General features: G+C 44.3%; 1 long non-coding RNA gene across 6 annotated transcripts in view; it reads right to left on the bottom strand.

Annotated features, from left to right (window-relative positions):
* Window positions 1–2,205: 2,205 nt before the first annotated feature.
* Window positions 2,206–15,718, bottom strand: part of LOC105467438 (uncharacterized) — a 42,182-nt gene continuing 28,669 nt past the window's right edge. For 2 of the 6 annotated variants that reach the window (XR_011625561.1, XR_011625557.1), the window contains 3 exons: window positions 9,885–9,981; window positions 7,747–7,835; window positions 3,054–6,532 (listed from right to left, as the gene is read on the bottom strand). This is a non-coding gene — a long non-coding RNA (uncharacterized lncRNA). Of the gene's footprint in view, window positions 2,352–3,053; window positions 6,533–7,746; window positions 7,836–9,884; window positions 9,982–10,961; window positions 11,158–15,718 lie in introns of those variants that run through there. The other 4 variants (XR_011625559.1, XR_011625560.1, XR_978882.2 and 1 more) reach the window with 4 other exon arrangements.

The following is a 15,718-nucleotide window of genomic DNA, read 5'->3' as shown; positions in this document are numbered from 1 at the left end:
CAGAGAGAGAACCGAAAAAAACGTTTTCAGGCATACAATTTATCAGCCACAGATTTGCACTAAATAGAAGTACTATAAAAAGAAAGGAACCAAAGTCAGAAAGAGGTGTTCAACGTCACCAGGTATCAGAGAAATTAAGCTCAAAACCACAATGAAATATCCCCCGACACCTGTTAAAATGGCTATTATCAAAAAGACAAGACAAGTGTTGGTGAGAGTATTGAGAAAAAGGAACACTTGCACACTGTTGGTGGGAATTTAAATGGGTACAGCCACCATGGAAAACAGGATGGAGGTTCTTCAAGAAACTCAGAATAGAACTACCATACGCTCTAGCAACTCTACCTCTGGGTATGTACCCAGAGGAGTATCTCAAAGAGATATCTGCACCCTCATGTTTATTGTGGCATTATTCACAACAGCCATGATACAGAAACAACCTAAGTTTCTATGTCATAACAGATAAACGAATAAAGAAAATATGATATATATACAATGGAATATTATTCAGCCATTAAAAAGAAGGAAATCCTGCCATTTGCAACAACATGGATAAAACTGAAGGACATTATGCTACATGAAACAGGCCAGACACTGAAAGACAAATACTGTTTGATCTCATGTATGTGCAGGATCTAAAAAAGTTGAACTCATAGAACCACAGAGTAGAACAGTGTTTACCAGGGTCTGGGAAATGAGGGAAATAGGGAGATGTTGGTCAAAGGGTACAACGTTAAGTTATAAAATGAACAAGTTCTGGGGATCTAATGTGTAGCATGGGTGTTGATGGATATGTTAACTAATTTGATTATGATAATTATTACATAATGTGTATGTATATCAAATCATATATGAAAAGTAGCTTCAATATATTAACTGAAACTGTTTTTATAGGTCAAAAATTGTCGGCTCTCATCAATTTCATACAGTTCTATCTACTATGTCTAATATGAGTTGCAGAGAGGAAAACAAGAAATAATGTGGGAGAGATATTTGAAGAGCTAAGAACTGACAATTTTTCAGAATTGAAGAAAAACTTGAGGCCTTATATTGACTCAAGTAATATAAAATATAGTGAAACTATCAAACACAAAGAACAAAGAGAAAAACTTTTTACATACCGTATAATCTTTGGTGATTAAGTATTTTACAAATTGTTTAAAAACCAGAAAGAAGGATGTGACTACAAGAAGCAATGTGAGACCATAAATTGGTAAATGTGTTATAAGGCTAAATAAGTATTAACTGCAAAAAAAAAAAAAAAACAACAAGAAAGAAAGAAAAAAGGATGACTAATGTAAGGGTTAAAATAAGGTAGAGCTAAAATATTAAACATCAATAATATTTTTTAAATGGAGGGAGAGTTCAGAATTAAAGAGCTATGAGATAAATTGTTAGGGAAGAAGGTAGAGATAGCTGTAGATTTTTGTTAATATTCACCTTAATGCTTGGGGTGGGAGGGCAACTGGTAAAAAAAAAAAAAAAAAAAAAAAAAAAAAAAAAAAAAAAAAAAAAAACATGTAGAATGCATTACTTCCAAACAAATAGTTACAAAAAATAAAATCAACACTGTAGACAGGAATTGTCAACCATTCTCCATAGAGGGCCAGATAGTAAATATTTTCATCTTTGGCAGCCATACAGTCTCTGTGAAAAGTACTCAACTTCACCACTGTTGTGCAAATGCAACCATAGACAAAATGTAAAGAAATGAGTATGGCAATGTCTCAATAAAATGTTATTTACAAAAATAGATAGCTGTCTGGATTTGGCCTACAGTCCACAGTTTGCTGCCCTTTGCAACAGATGGCAAATAAAGGGACAATAAAAAGTAATAAACAAAAAGTATATATTTAGAAAACAAAAAATAAGTCCTAGGATCACAATAAATGTAAATGGATTAAAATCATCTATTAGAATATCCAAGTTGAAGAATGATACGGTATGATGTCATGTACATACAGGTTTAAAACACACATACAATACTATTTGTTGTTTATAGTTATGTTCATGTTTAGTAAAATTACTGAAAGGGGCACATACAATTTGAGAGAACAGTACCTTAGTAAACAAAGCATGAGGAGAATAGATTTGGAGAGGGATACAAATACCACATCAATCTGTCAAAGATTTTATTTTCAAAGCAAACAAAAAGTCAAAGCCAATTTAGTGAAACATTAGTATTTATTTATTCTATGTAGTGGGTACATAGGTATTTGTTACAATACTCTATATTTTTCTTAGGTTTGAAAGCTTTTTATTTTTTAATCACTTGCCTCTCAATTACACTTTAACAATCATTAGGGGAGTTGTATTATAAACTTCATTTCTCCAGATGAGAACTTCAGGTTCTAGAAGGGTAAGAGGATTGGAAAACTGAGACCATGATCTTCAAACTCAATTAAATGTGCTCTAGATACTGCATGATACTTTGTGAGAACTCGAAGACGTGTTTAGCAAGCACTTCCCCTCCATAATCCCTGAGGCATCTACCTTTTGCCAGATACTCATTCTCTTCTCATTCTCTTCTAACTAAATTCCTGTGTAAACCACTTCCTATCCCTCCTCTGCTCTCTGGAAATTTGCAGTATGAAAATATAGCTTGAATCACACCCTACTCCAGCTCTTGAATACCAGCTGTGGGCCCAAGGATATAAAAACAAAAAGGATACTGCTCTCTCCAACTGGTTTAATTTCCAACTCAACTATCCTCTACCTGGACAGGCATTAACTTCTTCTCTAAGCCTCCATTTCTTCATCTGTAAAATGGGAATTACCATCCCTAACCTAAATGATTCCCAGGATTTTTGTAAGAATAAAATGAAATTACCTAGTAGATTACTGTTCTGACAGAAAAAGTCCAAACTCCTGAGCATGCCACCCAAAGCTGCCTTAAATCTCACCCCTCCCTGACTTTGAGTGTTATCTCCTATGACACTCTATGCCCACTCCCCAGTCATTCCACTTACTCTACCCATTCCAGGCATTAACTGGGTTGATGTAAAAGTAATTGCAGCAGTTTTTGCCATTGAAAGTAATGGGCAAAAACAATTACTTTTGCCCCAACCTAATACCAAGATATTTCCTCTTTCTGCACTGCCTTCTTGCCCTAGCTCTTCATCGTTAGTCAAAATTAAATTTTACCTGAAATAACGTGACTTTCAAGAAGCTTTCTCAACATCTTCAGTGATGAGTAGATGTCTCTTCCATCCAGCTTTCATAGTCTTCGCTTATGGATTACTATTAACACTCTTCCTTATATTCAAACTATGTCAGTGACTAAATTATGAGTTCCTCGATGAAACAGCCTTCAGAGTGTCCAACTCTGGTGCTCAATAAATGCCTCTGTGATTGACTGAACAAAGCTGTTGCCAATTGAGCTCCATTAGGTTGAGTAGGGTTGAACTGAGTAAGCTGAGTACCGCTGGGCTGTGTTGAATTGAGCCAAACTGGGTGGTGGTAAAGACAGCATGTTGAGCTAAGCTGAACTGATCTGAGCTCTGAGCTGAGTTGAGCTGAGCCCAGCTAAGGTAACATGAGCTGAGGTCCACTGAGCTGAATTTAATTGTGCTAAACTGTGTTGGGCTCCACTGAGCTGAGTCAAGCTGCATTGATCTGACCCTAGAAACTGAAGATCTCACAACAGTTTGGGCTTCTTTAGATAGAAACACTCTGCCACCTACTCCCAATTATACACTGGTCGTTCATCCACTAAGAATTAAACCACTTCAAGAGAAATACAAAGGCTGACTTCCACCAAGTACAAGGGCCTAGGCGAGCTATGTTGCTCAGTGAATTGTGTACATTTCCTAGATATGGGATCACAGAAACCAACTGGAATGAATTTCAGAATGTTTTGTGTAACTGCTGTCTTCTTCCTGGTTGCCCCATTGCTTAGGCAGAGCCCAATGGGGGAAAAGAGTTTGTGGGAATAGCTCTCACCCAGGAGGGCTTGCAATGGCAAATTGCTCCCAAGGAGAGATCAGGGTTGAGTGCTGACTAACCAAAAAATAATAAATATCTGCTACATCTAATATCCCCCACAGTCAACAAAAAAATCAAACAATTCCATCAGAAAAGAATTAGGTTTATAAGGCAGCATGTTGGAGTGAAGAAAAGATGGACTTTGAAGTCAGGGAAATCCTTCTGACTTGTTAGCTGTAGAAACTTAGATTTTCATCTCTCTGGATTTGAGTTCCCCTGTGCATCAAATGAATAAAATAAAATAAAAATAAAAACCACCTACCCCATAGAGTTGCAAAAAGAATTAAATAAAAAGATCTTTTATGAGGCTCCTCCCATAGCACTTGACATATGGTAGATATTTAAACAGAACTATCCCTCCCCTCTATAATGGTTTCATCTGCAACTGCTGTGGATGTTTCTTTGAAACTCTTCATTGAGTCATCTGGGCCCTGTAGACTCACCCTGGTCATACAGGGACTTAGATTTGAAGAAAAGCAGTGAGTAGTTTCAGTTTCACACATACCTGGTCCTCCCTAGAACACTTTAGGCCAGTCACAGTCCCTCACCAGGCTCCATTTCCCAATTGTTAAAGGATGGGTTGTACCGGACAGCCTCTAAGAGCCCTTTCAGTTCTGACACCTAGGATCGCCTGCTGATTTCCCCAGGCACCCAGGAAAGAAGAAGCCCTCAAGGCCCATCTTATGCACACATGGTCCCTGGCCACAGTAAAGAATGTGCAGCATTAATATTGCTCATGCAAAGTGGGACGTTCTGGAAACGAAAAGGTTTATTTATGGGGGCCTGGGATGGGGAACCAACATTCTTGCTGTGGCCGCCCATCACACTGGCCCCTTTCAGCATCTGAATGGGCTATGCACCTCCCACTCGGGGCATTTGCACCCACACCATCCTCTCTGCTGGAAGGTGCTTGCCTATCTTTCACCTAGTTAACACCTGATCTACTCTTCCACCAGGGCTTAGCTCAGTCTTGATTTTTTCAGGGACGCCCCACCTGGCCTCCATGATGAGTCAAATTCTCTGATTATACATTCTCATAACAGCATGGGTCTCTCTGCATTTGACATATATTGCCATAATAAGGCTGCGTAACAAAACCACCCTGAAACTTAACACAACAACCATGTATGATTTCTGTTTGTCTGTAGATGACTGAGCAGTTCTGTCCATCTGGGCCAGGCTTAGCTGATCTCAGCTGGACTGGCTCTTGCATGAACAGTTCACTGCTGAGTTGGCTTGGGGGTTGGCTGGCCTATGACACTTCAGCTGATGTGGCTCTTCTGTACTCTCTGTGATCTCTTTTCTGCAGCAGGCTTGCCTGGCCCCATCCTCACGGGGTGCAGTAGCCTGCAAGGCCTCTGGAGGCCTAGAATCAGAACTGGCACAGCATAACTTTCTCTGCAATCTATTGGCCAAAGCAAGTCACAGATCATCCTGTATTCAAAGGGTAGATAAATAGCAGCCACCTCGTAATGGGAGGAATTGCAATGTCACTTAGCAAAGGGCTTAGGTACAGGAAAGGGAGGAAAGGGTAGGCAGGTAGAGCTGTTTCCGCAATCGATGTACCTCATTCCCCCTTTAAAGTACCTGTCAAGGTCATTTTCCCCTCTATGTATGTGACGTATTATCCTCCCATTATACTATAAGTCCCAGGAAAGCTGGAACCAAGTCCTGGGATATTTTTTTCTCATCACTCTATGCCCAGTATTCGTTCATTAATTTACAGATGACCTACAAGGAAATGAGCACTGTGTTTAGTATTTCTTAATTATATTATCCCAACCTTTACCTTAACCTATTGAATAAACGTTGTGTTCCCTCCTTTACCTGTCGGTGCATTGAGACTTAGAAAGAAAAGACAACTCCCCTAAAGTTGTAAACTGAGATCCAGCAAGATGGTTGTATTAGTCTGTTTTCACACTGCTGATAAAGACATATCTGAGACTGGGAAGAAAAAGAGGTTTAATTGGACTTACAGTTCCAATGGCTGGGGAGGCCTCAGAATCATGGCAGGAGGTGAAAGGTACTTCTCACATGGTGGTGGCAAGAGAAAATGAGGAAGATGCCAAAGCAGAAATCCCTGATAAAACCATCAGATCTCATGAGACTTATTCACTACCGTGAGAACAGTATGGAGGAAACTGCCCCCATGATTCAAATTATCTTCCATCGGGCCCCTCCCACAACACATGGGAATTATGGGAGTACAATTCAAGATGAGATTTGGGTGGGGACACAGAGCCAAGTCATATCAATGGTGTAGCAGTCATGAGCACACCGTGTACCAATATTCTGAGCTCTTCTGTGAGAACATAATAGATGTTTTTCTGGTGCCTTGAAGTTAGGAGGACCATGTAACTGGCTTTGGCCAATGAAATGTAAGCAGAAGTAATGTGTGTCACTCTCTGGTAGAACCTTTATGAGCCAGTGTGCAACTTACCCTGTAATGGCAATAGATGACATTCCAGGTGATGGTTGCTCTGTTGGCCTGAGTCCCTGAGCAACAACAAGCCCAAGGCAACACAGCCAAGCCCCCAGTTGATATTTGCTGGAATGTAATATGCATAAGATGTAAGTCCATGTTGGATTCAGCCATCAAGATATTGGAATTATTTATTACTGCAGCATAACCCAGCCTAACCTGACTGACACAAATGCCTACAGCCATCCGCGGACCCCAGATCACCACCTCTGTTCCAAGTCTATGACATCAACAGAAATGCATATTCCTGAGTCTGCACAGTCCAACGAGTAAGAGAGACTCGCATGGAAGCCCCTGAGGTATTTCCTGCCCCAGCCCCATACTGATCAAGGGGATGGACAAGGGGCTGGGAGAGTTCAGATGGAGGAAAGAACAGACCCTGGGACATGGCCGCATGTGGGGCCCTTCCCCTGGGGCCTTCACACAGACCACAGCAAGGAACTTCTAATAGCAGGTTGTAGTTGGCATACTCAACTAGCCACTTGGCTTGGAAAATAAATCAACAGCTTCTGTTGCCAGAAAAGCCACAGCTGCCAAACCCCCTTTGAGGTTTGGGGGCCGCACATGCTTGATGCTTCCAGCCATTGGGAATCAACGTGCATTTCCAGAGGGAGGGTCCAAAGGAAGCCACTGGTAAAACCCAGGGCTGTGGTTGGCTGACACGAGGCCTCAGATTATCCAGCCGAAGTCCAAGTCTCTGGTCAGACCCACAGACCCATCTTCAGCATGCCGCATGCCCTCCGCTGGTCCCAGCAGCCTCGAACCTGGGCTTAGGCGGGTGAGGCAGAAAGAGGACACTGGCAGATAAAGCAAATTGCTTCGGCTCCACTTGGCTGTGCACTCCCCTCCCTAAGCCTTATTGTGATTGTTTAAGTGGGATGACATAGACCATAGAATTGGAAGCTGGCACATATTTCCTGACATCAAGACCTTACAACTCTCCCCAAGTTCCTACCATGAGCCCAGCACAGGGCACAGCTGTTTTCATGCCTTGTGCCATTCTATCATTTAATGTCTGGGTGGAGATTTTTATTGTTCCCATTTCATAAACACTGAAGCTCGGAGAGGCTCACAGTGAGCATGTGGTTAGAAGTAGAAGGATAAGACTCAGCACTCCAGAGTATGGGAGCCTCACTGGCACAGGAGGCTGCAAAGGGAAGTCAATGGGCACAAGGTGGGGACAGGCCTCTGACCTCACTCTTGCCATTGACCTTGATTTTTCTTTTTTTTTTTTTTTTTTTTCCAGCCACAAGGGTCATGCCAGCACCCAGGCCGCTTACCTGGGCAGTCTCCAAACACCTTGCATTCCCAGGCAAACCAGAAGCACAGGTTCCAAGATGGTGGGACCCCAAAGCCGACACAACCAGGCCTGTTAGGGAAGAAACATGAAAATGCATCAAGCGGGGTGGGAATGGGTGTTCATGATTCCACCAAATGTCTGAGAGTGGGAACATCGCCCACGACAAGTATGTATCAACACGAACAGACACAGAGGGAGCGCTTTGGAACACCGTGCGCTCAGGCCTGGAGATGTCAGCTTCAGGGGTGGATTATAAAACGGCCCAGCAGCCTCTCCTGGGAGGCTGAGAGGACCCTGCTGAACAGCTGCTCTGAGCATGGCTCTCACTCTCAGCCTGTGCTCAAGCACTTCCTCGGTCTTCCTTTTAACCAATCATTCCTACAGCCCTTCAGCTCACATAAATCCCAGTCTACAGATGAAGAAACTGAGGTTCAGGGAGGTGACAAGGCCTGGCTCACACAATAAGTGGTGAAGCCAGGACTTGGCCCATGTCAGTCTGGCTGCAAACTCACGCTCCTAACCCTGACCACCCTTGACTGTCGCCATGAGGCCTAGGCTCAGAAACAGGCGACATGCTGGTACAGGAATCAATTCTGGTTGGGACAGGCTTGTTCAACTGGGCTCCATGGAGCCATGGCCACTGGGCCACATATGTGCTATGAGACCTTGAGGTAGACATTCACCTTGGCAACCCTTAGTTCCAAGTTCCAGTAAAAGTAGACTTGTGGGCTCCCCTGGGAGAGTAAGAGGTGGCTGTGGTGGTGAGGTTCCCTGCAGCTGGTAGGGAATCCAGGACCTCAGATTGCTCCTCTGAGACAGGGGCAATGTTAAGCCCTCTGCCTGCATGAGCTCCTGTATCTTGTCTTGATGATGGTGATTCTTATTCTCACCCACACATCAGCAAACCCATTCTGGGGTGTCTCCAGGAGAGTAGAGCTACCTCCTAAGGACAAACCATTTTCCAGAAATGGTTATTTGCTCTAAATCCCAGAAACTAAGGCAGGTACTGCATGACATGTGCTTGTTAAACTCACCACGTGTGATCTCCTCAACTGCCAAAGACAATTTGAAGTGTCACACTCGCACACTCACACCCTAGGATGTCCAGCAAAATGTAGCATGCCAGCCAGAATGCAGACTACTGGGAAGGGGAGGCATGTCCTATTCCCCTCCTTATCCCCAGGGTCTGAGAAAGGCCTGGCATAGAGTAGGTGCTCAACAAATCTAAAATGAACGAATGAATGGACTAAGAATACTAATAGACATTTGCATAAAACATTATCATTTACAAGGCACATTTCCAGCTGTTGTCTTGTTCAATCTTGATTAGAGGTAGTCGACACCATGCCACTTTGCAGATGAAGAAATGGAAATGGAAGCGCTGGGAGGGAGGAGCAGGAACTTCTTCACTCTAATGGCAAGTCAAATCTCTGCTTATTGGATTCCTTTTCACCCATCGAGGCTTAGATTTCACACCAGCTCCTCTGTGAAGCCTTCCCAGTCTTCCCTATAACTGGTATTTTCCTTCCCTGACCTCCAAGAGTTCTTTACCCAACCTCTATTATTTTTTTTCACACTCTGGCTGCTATTAGGATTGGTCAAAGACATGCCCATCTCTTCCTTAATGGCAGTGTCTTGTACTTCTCATGTCCCCACACACAGTAGGTCCTCAACCAAGGCGTGCCAACTTAAAGATGTCCTTGACAAGCTGCTTGTGGCTGACATGTCAGAGCTGGAAAGGGCATTAAAGATCAGCTATCATCTTTTCATTTAACAGAGCTTTGCCCGTGTTACGCAGAGAGTTGGCCTGTCTCCCAACTTCTAACTCAAGGCCCTTCCCAATGAGCGGACTCTAACTAACACCGAGACTGACTCTCCTATGCCAGCTCCAATGGACTGGTGATGGTTTCTCCTGGCTCAAGTGAAAAGAGTGCCCAGATCAATTAGTAATGTCTGCCACTGCTACAGAAGAGGTATGTGATAGAGGGCTGTCAGCTGACCCTAGCTCTAGGTCATGCAATAGATAGCAATTAGAATTAATGTTTATTGATGGATTCTGCAACTAGGATGGAATGCGAAAGTGACTCACTCCATATCCTATTGTTAAATTTCTCTTACCCAGTCATCTCTCCTTCTCCACCTTTGTCTCTCCAGTTATGTTGGGTGTTCCTCCATGGCCAGGGATGGGTCTGGTTCATTTCTGGACTCCCACTGCCTACACACAACACAAAGTCCTCGGTGAGTGTTTATGGGGAGAAAATGAATGTAATTAAACTTGGTTCAACAACGATGGGTCCATAAGGTGAATGGGTGGACATGCAAATGGACAATAGAATCTCAGCTGACACCCCCCAAATGTCTGCATCAGCCTCGCTGCGTCAGCCTCGCTGAGAAGTAAAGAGGACAGAGCCTGGCCCCTTGGAGTTCCTGGATGTGGGACTCTCACCAGCCACTTTATGCATAAGCTCACATTTCAGGGGTGTAGAAAAAGCGCTCCCATCTTTCCAGCTGCGGGTTGGCACATCAGCAAAATATCCACAAAATATAGGTTTGGGGAAATCATTTTATAAAATGGAATAAACCAATATCCAAAAGAAAATTGCCCAATCATTAAAGGGATTTTTTTTAACCATTCAAATACCCATGGCCTTTATTCCCAATCGTCCTGTTCCTGCTGTGTTACAGAGGGAGGAAAATGTAGATTTATTTGTATCTTCCAATATGCCTATTCTCTGTATGAGGCATCCATGCCAACTATGTGTGAAGAGATATAAATATTCCAATTCAGTTACAAAAGCATGTAGATTTGGAATTCTGAACCTCTTGATTTCAACTGTTTACAAAATCTTTCTCCATGCAGTGATTTGTTCAAGGTATTTAATAAGCAGACAAGTCTATAAAAAGACAGAAGGCATATTGTTTTTCATTAAAGATGACCCTGCAATCTCAATCCCTTTGAAATATATTCTTTTTCTCCCTTTCCTGGAAGATTGGAAACCTTTAGGTTTTATAAGCAAGAAAGGGAAAAATGAAGTGCATAAATTATAAACAAACAACTCCACACAAAATGAAACATTTTTAACGAAGTCTAAGTCAACAGTTCTAGACGGTACTAAACACACCTTTCGCAGCCCCATTCATTCATGTATCTGAGAACCACAGAAAGAGCGTAGTGTCTCCTCCTGGAATACAGACCCTCGTGTTAGTTGGAAGGGATGCTTGTGAGGATCAGAACTGGATGCTGTGGAGATCCCAGCCCAGGCACTGGGTTCAAGCCTCCTTTGGGGAGGTTCATGCTCTTGTGTTCCCTCCTGGCGTCTTCCATCAGGCATTCATTCCTTATTCCATATCATATGCAAAGCACCTAGTTGGTGCGAGGCAATGGGCTGGGCTGTGGGGACCCAGAAATAGATGCGATCAGTTCTTGCTCTGGAGATTCTGAGAGCCAAGAGCAGATGCCTCCAACTGCACTGAGTAGAATGCAAGCACCCAGTGGCATGTTGGAGTCACCTGTGGGAGCTCTGGGGATCCGGGGCCCTGGGAAACACACACACACAGTCTTCTTTCTCAGAGGCCTTCAAAGATTCTTTTGTATGCTTGATTGTGATTTTTTTTAATTTTTTTTCATAGATTCAGTGCCTGCCATGTGGTAGGCGTGGTGTTGGGTGTGCCTCGGCTATTTGCTCCCAGACTCAGGGGACTAAGGCTCAAAGACATGAGTGAACTCCCCAAGACACAGAACACCTACATGGCTGACCAGGCTCCAACCCAGCGCTTCAGGCTCCAAACCCAGCGACGGTCTCTTTCCTGTACCACAGAATGCATGAGAGGATGAATCTTGAGGATCTTTAAATGCCTGCTGACTTCCAGGCTTCAGATGAATAATCACATGTGCAGAGTGTGTGTCGGAGAGGATGCAGGAACTGCCTAAGGGATCCAATCACTTTACTTGCAAGATAGGAACCTGGGGTCCAGAGAGGGGAACTGACCTGCCCAGGGCACACAGCACAGAGCTAGCCAGGTCTTCTGTCTCCCAGGACACCACGCACAGCTCCACGCCACCTGCCTGTCCTCCTTTCCCATGCCTTCCCCATCCTCCACATGACACGTGGATACCAAGTCAAAAACCATCCTAATGAAGTTGCTGTAAATATTTTCCACTCAGTTTGCAGGTTAGCAAGATTCCTTTTCTGCCTCGCAGCTTTAGACAATTTACGCTTCCATTCTCAAAACAGATTTTTATCCTAATAAAGGCGTTTATTACTATTATTCACCTGTCATTACACAGCATTAGACAATTACATAGCACAGACTGACTCTCCCACCACGAACCTTCCCCTCCGCTCTCAGTGGGGGAAGGGGGTGCACACAAACAGAACATTTCATTAAAACATAGAGAGGAATCTTTAATTTTTAAGCGCTGCCAAGCCTGCTACCTACGCTTTTTAAAACTTTGTTGTGAAAAGTCACTGGCGTGAGCGAGAGGGAGATAATAAAGAAGTGTGGGCTAGAAACCGTCTCCAGCCCCATTTTGATTGCCAGACGATTGACAAAATAATTTGTACCCGTCGATGCTCATGAAGGGAATTTTTACAATGGATTTGCCAAGCAGATTTTTAATTTTAATCAGTAATGAAAAAATGACAACATGGATCACAACAAGACATCAGTTGCTGAACGGGCTTTGCAGTCCCTGTCAGGCAGCCTCTGTCAGGAAGCCGCACCTCCGTTGAGCATCAATCACTCGTTTCAAACTCCTGTACATCTTCAGGATTTAATTAGACATTTAAGTTCTTTATCCGCAATTTGCAAAACTGTCACTTACCAAAAGTGCAAGATGCTAAAAAATATTCCGCATGAGTCCTGAGGGACTGTTTATCTCCTTCCTGGGAGAGGATTAGAAGTTAATATTTGGACACACACACCCCAACCAAAAAAATTATATATTTTATATATATACACACACACACACACACACACACACATATATATACATTCTCACTCAGCTACTATGCCTGACCCACAGCTACAGATATTTTCAAAGAGCAAAAAGTAAAAGATCGTTGATTGTGCTGAAAACCAACCCCAGTCTCTGCCGTGGAAGGACAAGAGGAAGAGAGTGCGTGAGACAGAGCTTTATTCTTTTTGTCAAGAACTTAATTCTAAGACCGTCTTGATCTTGCCGACTTGCTGTGGTCTGGAAAGCAGAACTTCAGAGAAATGTTCACCCATATGACCTTGAGCCAACTGGCTCTGCCTCTCCTAGCCTTTATTTCCTATAAACCTAGAAAATAAGTAAATAAGTAACCATTTCTTATTAACGAATTGCAACAATGCATACAAAGTCCCTGTAGAGTACTTCAGTACAGGTTGACACCGTAAGAGGTACTGCCTCTCCATCAGCAAGCTGCAGAGAATCAAGAAACGTCCCAACCATCTGAAGATGGAGGTGGATGGACACTGGGAATACCATAGGGACGTGAGATCGAGGGACAGGTCAGCATCTCAACCCACTGTGGCAGGAACCAGGCCTGCTGCCAGCCAACCCTGCCAGCCAGCCCTGTGACCACCTGTCCCAGAATCGCTGGCCAGCAGCTGTGACCAAAGGCCACCATGATATATAGTGTATTTTCCTGTCTGGGGCTTTCACCTTCCACCTTCAAAAGCCCCTGAAGCTGTGTTTGCTTTGAAATCTTTGGGGCTCGGGGCTGTTTGTTCTGTTTGGTTTTCTGGTCAAGATTGAAGGGACATATTCTTGGTTTAATTTTTCAGGGATGAGAGAGTGGGTTGGAGGATGAATCTTCCAAGGTTTGCCTGGACTCTTGACTCAGTAACTTCGCTCCCAAAGCAGAGCAGGAAATAAATAAGGTCTTCTCCTTTAAGAGAACCTTGGCTTACTAAGGCACATTATTGAAATGAGTATAAAAGGTGGATTGTGAAAAAGTCATTACTCACAGATAAGAAATGCACCCCAGGCGAAGCTGAGCACAGACTCATTTTCTAGCTGAAGTTTCTTTCAATTGATCTTCACTCTCCACCCCTAAAACGGTGGGATGGGTATGAAGGGGCTTAGAAAGCTTGTTTTCACCTGTCATGCAAGTCTCCGGGATGGTGAATGGCCGAACTGCAAGCCTTAAGCCAATTTACTAGTCAACATGGACAACATGGACTTTGCAAATTCACCCCTACCAGGATGCCCTGTTCTCACCGGGGGAATCCCTACTGCTCTGCTGCAGGAGACAGACAAACGCTGTCTTCTTATCCCACTAGCCTTTCTTCATCTTTGCATCCAAATAACCTCCAGGCCTTTCCCAGAAGGACGTAGCCTGTCCTGTCTGTACTGCAGACTCACAGAGCCCAAAATTCCATGATGCAAGAGTCAGCAGGAACTGAGGCTTGGCAAGTCTGGGGCTGGGGCTCTGAGGCCAGGGTTTGGGCGCTAAGCCACTGTGTGACACTAGCAAGCCATCGCCGCTCTCCAAGGCTCAGCTCCCCAGCCTGAAAACCAAAGGAGCTGGCTGCGATGACCACTAAAACACCTTCCACCCATTCTATGAAACGATGACCTTGGGTGAAAAAATGTTAATGTAGAGAAAAGCAAAATGAAGTAAACACAGGTTTTAGAATCAGCAGACCTAGGTTCAAATCCCAACCCTGCCACAAGTTTCTGCGTGTGTGTGTGTGTGTGTGTGTGTGTGTGTGTGTGTGTGTGTGTATTTGTATATCAACCCTTCTGCACCCACTGCAACCATAGGGTCACCTCCTCCAAGAAGCCCTCCCTGATGCCTCTTTCCCTAGGCTGGGGGATAAAGGAGGCAGGGCCTCTAGGGAGTGCTTGACTCACAAGTCCCTGCCCCCACCTCATTGTCCTGCCAAGGCTCCATCCTGGGCAAGCATGGTTCCAGTCTGGGGGCACTTTTCACTTCACATTTCTGGGTGAGCCTTTCCTGGCTCTACGGCCTCTATCACTTTCGCCTCTATCCACCTACACCTGTGACTCCCTTTAGAGGACAGGCCTGGGCCACCTGAGCTACACTAGCTGCATTCAGAGAGCCCAAGTGCCCCAAGTTTAACAGCCCTGGTGAGGCCCTGGGGCCATCAGCTCCTTGCCTAAACTCAGGACAAGCTCTGAGGCACAATTTACAATTTAAGCCCCCAGAGCTCCCCCAGGAGATCAGGCTAAGACTGGAAGTGTCCCTGAAATCTCACCCTCTATGGCTGAGTCCCCTGACCTCTTGTTCACCCCCTACCTCCACCCCTTACTGGTTTCTTCTGGAAGTGCATCCTAATAAACCACCCAACACAGGACTCCTTGTCTCCAGATTTGTTTGGGGCAACCAAAGCTAAGAAGACATCCTGATTGCTAATGAAGGGTGCGGCTCATAGTAGGTGCTGCTCAATAAGCATTAGTTGAATGAATGAATGAATGAATGAATGAATGAATGAATGAGTGTATGAATGAATGAATGAATATCTCTCCGGCTTAGTAAGTGTGGAGTGGAAAAGTGAATCATTTCATAGAGTTGGAAAGCCAGAAAACGCCAGGTGAGGTCTTCTAGAAGTCCTCCCTGGAAGACAGGCCTCCGTGACAGTGGAGATTTGTATCTGTTCTTGCTGCATCCACAGTGCCTGGCCCATCGTGAGCTCTCAGCAAATAGTTACCGACGGGATGAGTGGATGTGGTTTACCCCTCTGCTGCTCCGGCAAGTTCCACATCCTCCAGCTACACACCTACTCCGTTCCCAATGCAACCCTGGGACCCAGCATCCCCACCTCCCGCTGCTAAACAGAGCCTGGGCATCCTTCCTTCCAGATCAGAGCCTGCCACCTTCAACCGAGACGACAGCAAGAGGAAGACGGACAACAGCTATTCCCATCCCAGCAACAGAGGGCTCATCCTCCGCAGCCTCAAAAGACGCCCTGGGCGGCCTCACCCCAGGTGACCTCCCTTA

Source organism: Macaca nemestrina, chromosome 7, assembly GCF_043159975.1.
Source record: "Macaca nemestrina isolate mMacNem1 chromosome 7, mMacNem.hap1, whole genome shotgun sequence".
Taxonomy (NCBI): domain Eukaryota; kingdom Metazoa; phylum Chordata; class Mammalia; order Primates; family Cercopithecidae; genus Macaca; species Macaca nemestrina.
This window is presented reverse-complemented; position numbering and strand designations above follow the sequence as displayed.